At 36.3% G+C, this 8,580-nt stretch overlaps 1 pseudogene; it reads left to right on the top strand.

Annotated features, from left to right (window-relative positions):
* The first annotated feature begins 5,165 nt into the window (after positions 1-5,165).
* LOC132540989 (U1 spliceosomal RNA) lies at positions 5,166-5,317 on the top strand (annotated as a pseudogene).
* Positions 5,318-8,580: the final 3,263 nt, after the last annotated feature.

Below are 8,580 nucleotides of genomic sequence, written 5' to 3'. Positions count from 1 at the left end.
TCTTAAAATTAATTAGTAAGATTAGAAAATTGTTTAATTTTAAATATCTTTCCATATAACAAAAATTTCATTTAGCATATGGGTTACTTGGCCTAAAGCCACTTAGGTGAGGTGAATGGAATAAAACATTTTGACACTCTGTAAGAGAATAAACAATAACAGAAATTAATTGTCTAGTTTTTCAAAATGGTTCTAAGCTAAGATAATTTATTCCAAATTTAAAGAAAGAGATTTGAAGTATAAAGAACTAAGAACAAGAAATAGCTTCTATTTTTCTCAGTTTACTAAGTCTAAAATTTCTACCCAATCCCTTTGGAGAAACTAATTCAGATATTTTGTCATTTGAATCGTTTTCTATGAAGCACCCTTTTTATATGTTCTTTCTCACTTTATGCTTGAAAATTCTCTTCAAAAAGATTTCTATGATCTTTTCTTATGAACTTGAATTCATATAAGAAGGTTGGGCATCAGGAGCATTCTCCACTCAATTTGCTGAAGATTTTTCAAAGTTTGTGCTAAGACAGTAGAAGACATTAAGTTACTACAAGGAACATACGAGTCAACATATTTATCAAGGTTACTATGTGTTCCCTGATTATAACATATGTAGGTTCATGCAGAAGTGTGCAAAGTAGAAATTTATTTCAAAAGAATATCTGTAAATGAGTCCAGCTATTCTATTGTTAACAAAATGAATGTTAGTCTGAAAAATTTTTGTTATAGTCTGAAATATAAACAAGTAAACAGTTCTCAAGCTGTGACAGGGTAAAGAAGGGCTGGAAGGTAGATATTCTGCCCCTAATTTATTTATGAATTCATATCTATTTACAATAGCTTATGGGGTTGTCTGAATAAACGAGAGTCTAAATTTCTGCTCTCACACTGCCTGTGTTATAAATAAGAGAATAAACAATTAATTGTCATGTGATAACAAAGCAAAACAAAACAGGTTAATGGACTGAAAAAACCATGTGATTGGGAATACTAAGTTATTTTTGTTGGATCATGTGAATAAGACTGCAGTGAAGTAGAGATGTAAAGAAAGAGAACAGGGCCTGTATTAAATAAATAAATAAATAAATAAATAAATAAATAGAAACTGGGAAGACAACGTAATGGTTATTCAAGACTTTCAATGTAATGGTTATTCAAGATCTAAAGACAGAGAGCAGGGCCTGTATTTAAAAATATATATAAATAGAAACTGGGAAGACAACGTAATGGTTATTCAAGACTGAGGCTCTGAGGTCCCAGCATCAATTCCCAGCATTATCATAGGTCAGAATTTGGCAACTCTTTGTCCTCTCTCTGTATCTCTAGTCTCTATGTATCTCTATGTTATTAAAATAAACAAATAAACTTAAAAACATATGGGAATCAAGCGGTATTGCAGCAGTTAAGCGCACATGGCACAAAGCACAAGGACCAGCGTAAGGATCCCTGTGCGAGCCCCTGGCTCCCCACCTGCAGAGGAGTTGCTTCACAGGCAGTGAAGCAGGTTGGCAGGTGTTTTTCTCTCCCCTTCTCTGTCTTCCCCTCCTCTCTCCATTTCTCTCTAAAAAGTAAAATAAAATCAATATTTGTAAGGAAATAGACATATTCTATAGATGGCAAACAGCCAATAAAGCTAGATTATGGTAAAGTAGGAAGATTAAAGCTAGCAATAGATGCCCTGTATACTATATATATATTGCTGTCCTGACTGTAAATCAGCGTGCTTTTTATTCTGTGATACATAACCTGTTTCCCAATACTGCACTTCCATTCCAACATTAATAGGCTTTGTTCCAATAACAGTGATGTCAAATTTAATGATAACAAAGCTTTTACAAAAATACTAATTGTAACCAACCGGAAACCAAAACTCTTAAAGGACTGGGTGATTTGACTTGGCCCAAGGTGAAGGAGGTAATCTGAGATTTATAAATTGGGAAGAAATGAAGAATGTAGTTGTCATTGTTTAGCCAGCAGTAATATATTGAAATTGCTTTTTAAAAACAAAAGGACAACTTCAGAGACTTAAATTTCCCATCCCATTTAACCAAGTTCTTGACCTGGTTAATATTTTGTAAAGAAAAATGATTTAAGACTCTCTTAAAAAAATGATGTTGGAAAAAATTGGTTGAAACATGCAGAAGAATGAAACTGAACCACTGTATTTCACCAAATACAAAAGTAAAATCCAAGTGGATCAAGGACTTGGATGTTAGACCACAAACTATCAGATACTTAGAGGAAAATATTGGCAGAACTCTTTTCTGCATACATTTTAAAGACATCTTCAATGAAACAAATCCAATTACAAAGAAGACTAAGGCAAGTATAAACCTATGGGACTATATCAAACTAAAAAGCTTCTGCACAACAAAAGAAACCATTACTCAAACCAAGAGACTCCACACAGAATGGGAGAGGATCTTTACATGCCATACATCAGACAAGAGTTTAATAACCAATATATATAAAGAGCTTGCCAAACTCAACAACAAGACAACAAATAACCCCATCCAAAAATAGGGGGAGGACATGGACAGAATATTCACCACAGAAGAGATCCAAATGGTTGAGAAACACATGAAAAAATGCTCCAAGTCTCTGATTGTCAGAGAAATGCAAATAAAGACAACACTGAGATACCACTTCACTCCTATGAGAATGTCATACATCAGAAAAGGTAACAGCAGCAAATGCTGGAGAGGCTGTGGGGTCAAAGGAACCCTCCTGCACTGCTGGTGGGAATGTCAATTGGTCCAACCTCTGTGGAGAACAGTCTGGAGAACTCTCAGAAGGCTAGAAATGCACCTACCCTATGATCCTGCAATTCTTCTCCTGGGGATATATCCTAAGGAACCCAAAACATCCATCCAAAAAGATCTGTGTACACATATATGTTCTTAGCAGCACAATTTGTAATAGCCAAAATCTGGAAGCAACCCAGTTGTCCAACAACAGATGAGTGGCTGAGCAAGTTGTGGTATATATACACAATGGAATACTACTCAGCTGTAAAAAATGGCAACTTCACCATTTTCAGCCAATCTTGGATAGACCTTGAAAAATTCATGTTAAGTGAAATAAGTCAGAAACAGAAGGATGAATATGGGATGATCTCACTCTCAGGCAGAAGTTGAAAAACAAGATCAGAAGGAAAAAAAAAAAAGGAGAACCTGAAATAGTATTGGCATATCACACCAAAGTAAAAGATTCTGGGGTATGGGTGGGTGGGTGGGGAGAATACAGATCCAAGAAGGATGACAGAGGACCTAGTGGGGGTTGTACTGTTATATGGGAAACTGGGGAATGTTATGCATGTACAAACTATTGTAGTTACTGTTGAATGTAAAACATTAATTTCCCAATAAATAAAGGAATAAATAAACATTAAAAAATTAAAAAATAGGGAGTCGGGCGGTGGCGCGGTGGGTTAAGCGCACGTGGCACAAAGCGCAGGGACCGGCGTAAGGATCCCGGTTCGAGCCCCCGGCTCCCCACCTGCAGGGGAGTCGCTTCACGGGCGGTGAAGCAGGTCTGCAGGTGTCTATCTTTCTCTCCCCTCTCTCTCTGTCTTCCCCTCCTCTCTCCATTTCTCTCTGTCCTATCCAACAACAAAGCAACGTCAACAATGGAAATGGTAACCGCAACGAGGCTGCAACAAAAAAGGGGGAAAAATGGCCTCCAGGAGCGGTGGATTCATGGTGCAGGCACCGAGCCCAGCAATAACCCTGGAGGAAAAAAAAAAAAATTAAAAAATAATACTTAAAGGTTTTGTTTGAAAAGGAAGTTCTAGGTGAACCTTAGCACTGGAATCCAGGATCTTGGACACTAGGATATCTGAGAGTCTTGGATCCCTTCCTATTTGGCCCTGAACCCAACTCTTAGTTTTCTACTTAAATCTTCAAAAGGTGGTGACCTTTTGAAGACTTTATTTATTTATTTATTTATTTACTTATTTATTTATTTATTTATGAGAAAGGTAGGGGGAGAGAGAGAGAGGAAGAACCAGACATCACTCTGGTACATGTGCCACGGAGAATCAAACTCAGGATCTCATGCTTTAGAGTCCAGTGCTTTATCCACTGTGCCCCCTCCCAGACAACAACCCCCAACTTTTTAATTAATTAAACAGTTAAATTTGGTTTAATATTCTCCTTGAAAACAAAAGGACTGAGAGGTTGATAAAAGGACTAATTTGGTCCTTGTAGCAGATTTCCAAAAGCAGTAAATGAACATCTTTCCTTTTTTTTTTTTTTTTTTTTTGCAAAACTGGCATGACAACATTTGACTTCTTGTTGCACTGAGAAAGTGGGTCATAATTCAGCTTCTATCTCAGTGAAGGGGTTTTCAATCATATTTCATATATGTGGAAAGAAAAACATGAAGAACTGACTGGTTTTCCAGGCCATAATGCCAGAAAGCAATACTCTTAGGCTTAAAATTCCATTAATCTTAGCTTATGCAGGCTCTACTCCACAATTCTATTTGTCAATATACTCTTAGAATTGAAGTTTTATTTAGAGGCTTCTATGATAGAAGGAAGGCTTGATTCAGAAATATGTCATATCTCAAAATCACCAAATGTAGTTAAATTTAATGTATATGAAAAAGGATGCATCACAATCTGATAAGAGAATTTGTTCAGAGGAAGTCCTAGAGCTGTTATCTAGTATTTATGGCTTAATAAAAGTAAATTTCATTATATGGATAAGATATTGTTCACTTTTAAGTTTACTTTGGGGACTACTGAGGTGGGCTAGATTGATAGATGAAGGAACAGAGAGAGAAAGGTCACATTATTGTCAAAAATATAGAATATTACCAGGAAGAAATAGAGGGACAAAAAGGTGACATTCCTGTGTGAAGATAGACTGACAATCAATTGCTTTACTTGGGTTATGTCCTTTATAAAACAATTTTTTCAAGTAACTAGATCATACATAGTTAAATTCAAAATGATTATAATGCATTGCTCTGGGGTATGCAAAAACAAAATTATTTCCTCACTAGCCTGGAAACCTGTAAACAAACAAGTGATCACCTCTTTTCTCCTTTCACGTATCTACCTTTACCTGCATGAGTCAGTCTTAACCCATTGTCTGTGTGTTTATCCTATAAAACCCAAGACCGTGAAGACTATATAAACTATAAGGCAGTATAAAAGACAATACTGACATACCTGGCAGAAGAGACATCATAATCACACAGGTGATTTTCCCAGGGTGAGATTTATCCATTGCACTCTGGGATGTGCTAACCATTGCAATTTCCCCAAATGTGCAAAACTCAACTGCATAATTTGTGGTAGTGGGAGAAAAAAATAATAAAAAAAAGATTGGTGGGGGAGATCAAGAAAGAAGGAAAGTAAGAAAGAAAAGAGAACCGACAAGAATGAAGAGACAAGATTGTTGTTATTACTGCCTCCTTCTATTTAACATTGTACCCACTCATCTTCACCTGGGGGAAACAATTACAAGGACTGAGACAACCCACATCAACATGAATTGGCCAATGACAGATTATGGGGACTAGTTTAGATATGGCCCATTATTTTTTTTTAAGTTTACTGTGGGAACTATGGAGACATATTAGATGAGTAGATGAACAAACAGCAGAAGAAAAGGACACATTATTGTCAAAAATATAGACTATTACTAGAATTAAATAGAGGGACAAAAAGGTGATATTCCTGAGAGAAGACAGACTCACTAAGAACTGTGGAGGTGTCAGAAGACAAACTTAAAACTATTGGGTTATTAGAAAACTTGTGACACACATTTCCACAGGAAAAAAAAAATATGTCATAACTTTTCTAACAGCACAATACTATAAGGCCAAAAGTCTGACTGATTGAGGGCTGACATACTTTCTATTCATGCTTCATTTATCAACTGTGTATCATCATTTTAAGGAAGCTTTCTACTCAAAACCTTATTCTTTGTTTTTTAATTCTTTTGACTATCTATCTATATTTATTGGACAGAGACAGTCAGAAACTGAGACGGAAGGGGGTAATAGAGAAGGAAAGAGACACCTGTAACACTGCTTCACCATTCACAAAGCTTTCCCCCAGCAGGGGGGTACTGGTGTCTTGAACCCACCAAGTCCTTGCGCATTGTAACATGTGCGCCCAGCCAGTTGTGGCACCACCCAGGTCCCTCAAATCCTTAATCTTTATCATCTTCCTCACCTACAATCAATATATATTCTGGCTTTGGGTAGGTGGAAACAATACCTGCATAAAGACAGCACCTAGGCTAACTCTCCTCAAGAAATCTCTTCAGATCCTGACATCTCTTAATGGAAGTGGGCTTTGCAAGCTAGTAGGAGAGAAACTATTACTAGAGGAGGGGACAAAAATAAACCATGGTGGAAAATTATAACCAATTTATGAATTGGCAAAAGATTATTGAAAAGGACAAAGGAGAGCCTAGCAGTGAGTCTTCCATTGCACCCCCAAACATACCCCCTAGGTCAGAGGTGCCTTATTTGGAAAGCAGGAATAGACAGAAAGTGGTCCTTGTGAAGTTACACTCCTCAGGTCAAATTCCAGTACTGAACTTTTTGTCAGAATGCAGGGAGGATGCATATGACCTTGCCTTACTGTATCTGAACTACAGATAGTCCCAAGCAATCTGACATCCTGTCCACTGAAACAATGAAGCAAAGACTTATCAAATGACAACTGAAAGCATATATATTAGTTTGCTAATTCAATCCCTAGTTCTGTGTGTATACTCCTTCTGTAGGTTATTGTTGACCACAGTTTTGTTGCTTTGTTTTTGATTGTCTTGTTTTGGAGGTGTATATCTTGTTTATTTAGGTTTTTGTTTGGTTTTCTTTGGCTTTTTGTTCGGATGTTTGTTTGGTTTGATTTGCTTTAGCTTTTTTTTTTTTTTCCCTGTAGTTGTTTCAGTCATCTATTCCTCACTTCACTGTGAATGCAATAGACCCTTACTATATCTTCCAAAGGCAGTGGCAGTGGCAGTAGTGTTATCATTAGAACAACAGCTCCACTCACTCCTAAGACCACAAGATTACTGGTTGCAGAAGTCCAGAAACCAACAAATTAGAGGTCACCTCTGATCATACCTGAACAGCAACATCCAGGACACAAATTACAAAAGACACCAAGTATATGATAAAAAATAAAAATAAAAATAAAAAATGAAAACCTGCAGCTATGAATCAGGAGAGAAATCCAGGGAAAACTCCCTACAAGCTAGAAGCAACTGAGAATGAGGAAAACATCCAAATATTAATGGATGTATTAATCACAGGAGTGAGGAAATATATTTGAGGGAAATATTATCGGAAATGGGGGGGCAAGAAAATGAGATTCTGAAAGAAAAGATGAATTATCTTGAGGCAATTAACCATAAGCTTATCAGCAGATTTCTCCATGCAAACTGTAAAAGCCAGAAGAAAATGTCAAGGTATCTTTAAAGTACTTAATGAAAAAGGTATACAACCAAAAATAGTGTATCCTGCTAGACTGGTGGTCAGACTAGCTGGAGGGATAGAAACATAACTCAACAGGACAAACAAAACTCAAAGTAATAGAATGGAAAACTATCATACAAACTAACAGACCACAAAAAGTTGGGGGAGGCAGGAACAGCTATTCTCATACCTAAAACAAGAGACAGGGATAGGGACGGACATTACATAATGCTTAGAGGATCAACAACCAAGAGGATTTAACAATTTATTAGCATTTATGCACCCAATGAAGGACCATCTAAATACTTCAAGCACCTACCAAAGGAGCTACAAAATACCTCAATAGCAACATAGGAATAATAGTAAGATATTCAACACTCACTCTCAAATTGACAAATCATCTAGGCAGAAAGTCAGTAAAGAAACAAGAGAATTAAACAAAGAGATAGATAGACTAGAACTACTGAACATTTTCTGAGTCCTTCACTCCAAGAAATTGGAATACACATTCTATTTTATTCCACATGAAATATTCTCACTGTTAGACCATGTCTTTGGTCACAAAGACAGTGCCAACAAATTAAAGATAATTGAAATCATACCAAGCATCTTTTCAGACCACAGTGGAATTAAATTATCAATAATGAACAGAAAACTAGCAAAAGTTCCAAAGTATGGAAAGCCAACAGTATATTACTTAAAAACTACTGAGTCAAAGAGGAAACTCAGGAAGAAATTAAAACATTCCTAAGATCAAATAACAATAAAGATACAAGCTATCAAAATATTTGGGACACAGTTAAGGCAGCACTGAGAGGGAAGTTCACCGCCATACAGGCACATCTTAGAATAAAAAGAAAAAGCTCAAGCAAACCTAACTACACACCTTAAGGATTTAGAAGATGAAGAAAAAAAGGAACCCTAAGGCAACCAAAATGACTGAAATAAATAAAACTACGTCAGAAATAAATAACATGAAAAATAAGAGAACCAAATAAAAGATCAATGAAGTCAAATGTTGATTACTCAAAATGGTAAACAAAATTGCCAAACACTTGGCCAGACTCAATAATTTTTTTTTTTAAATGGCAAAAGCAAGCTTACAGCCTCAGACTGGAATTAAAATGCATATTACTCGGTAAT

This window comes from Erinaceus europaeus, chromosome 10 (genome assembly GCF_950295315.1).
Source record: "Erinaceus europaeus chromosome 10, mEriEur2.1, whole genome shotgun sequence".
Taxonomy (NCBI): Eukaryota; Metazoa; Chordata; class Mammalia; order Eulipotyphla; family Erinaceidae; genus Erinaceus; species Erinaceus europaeus.
Note: the sequence above shows the minus strand (reverse complement) of the source record. Positions and strands in the feature narration are given on the sequence as shown.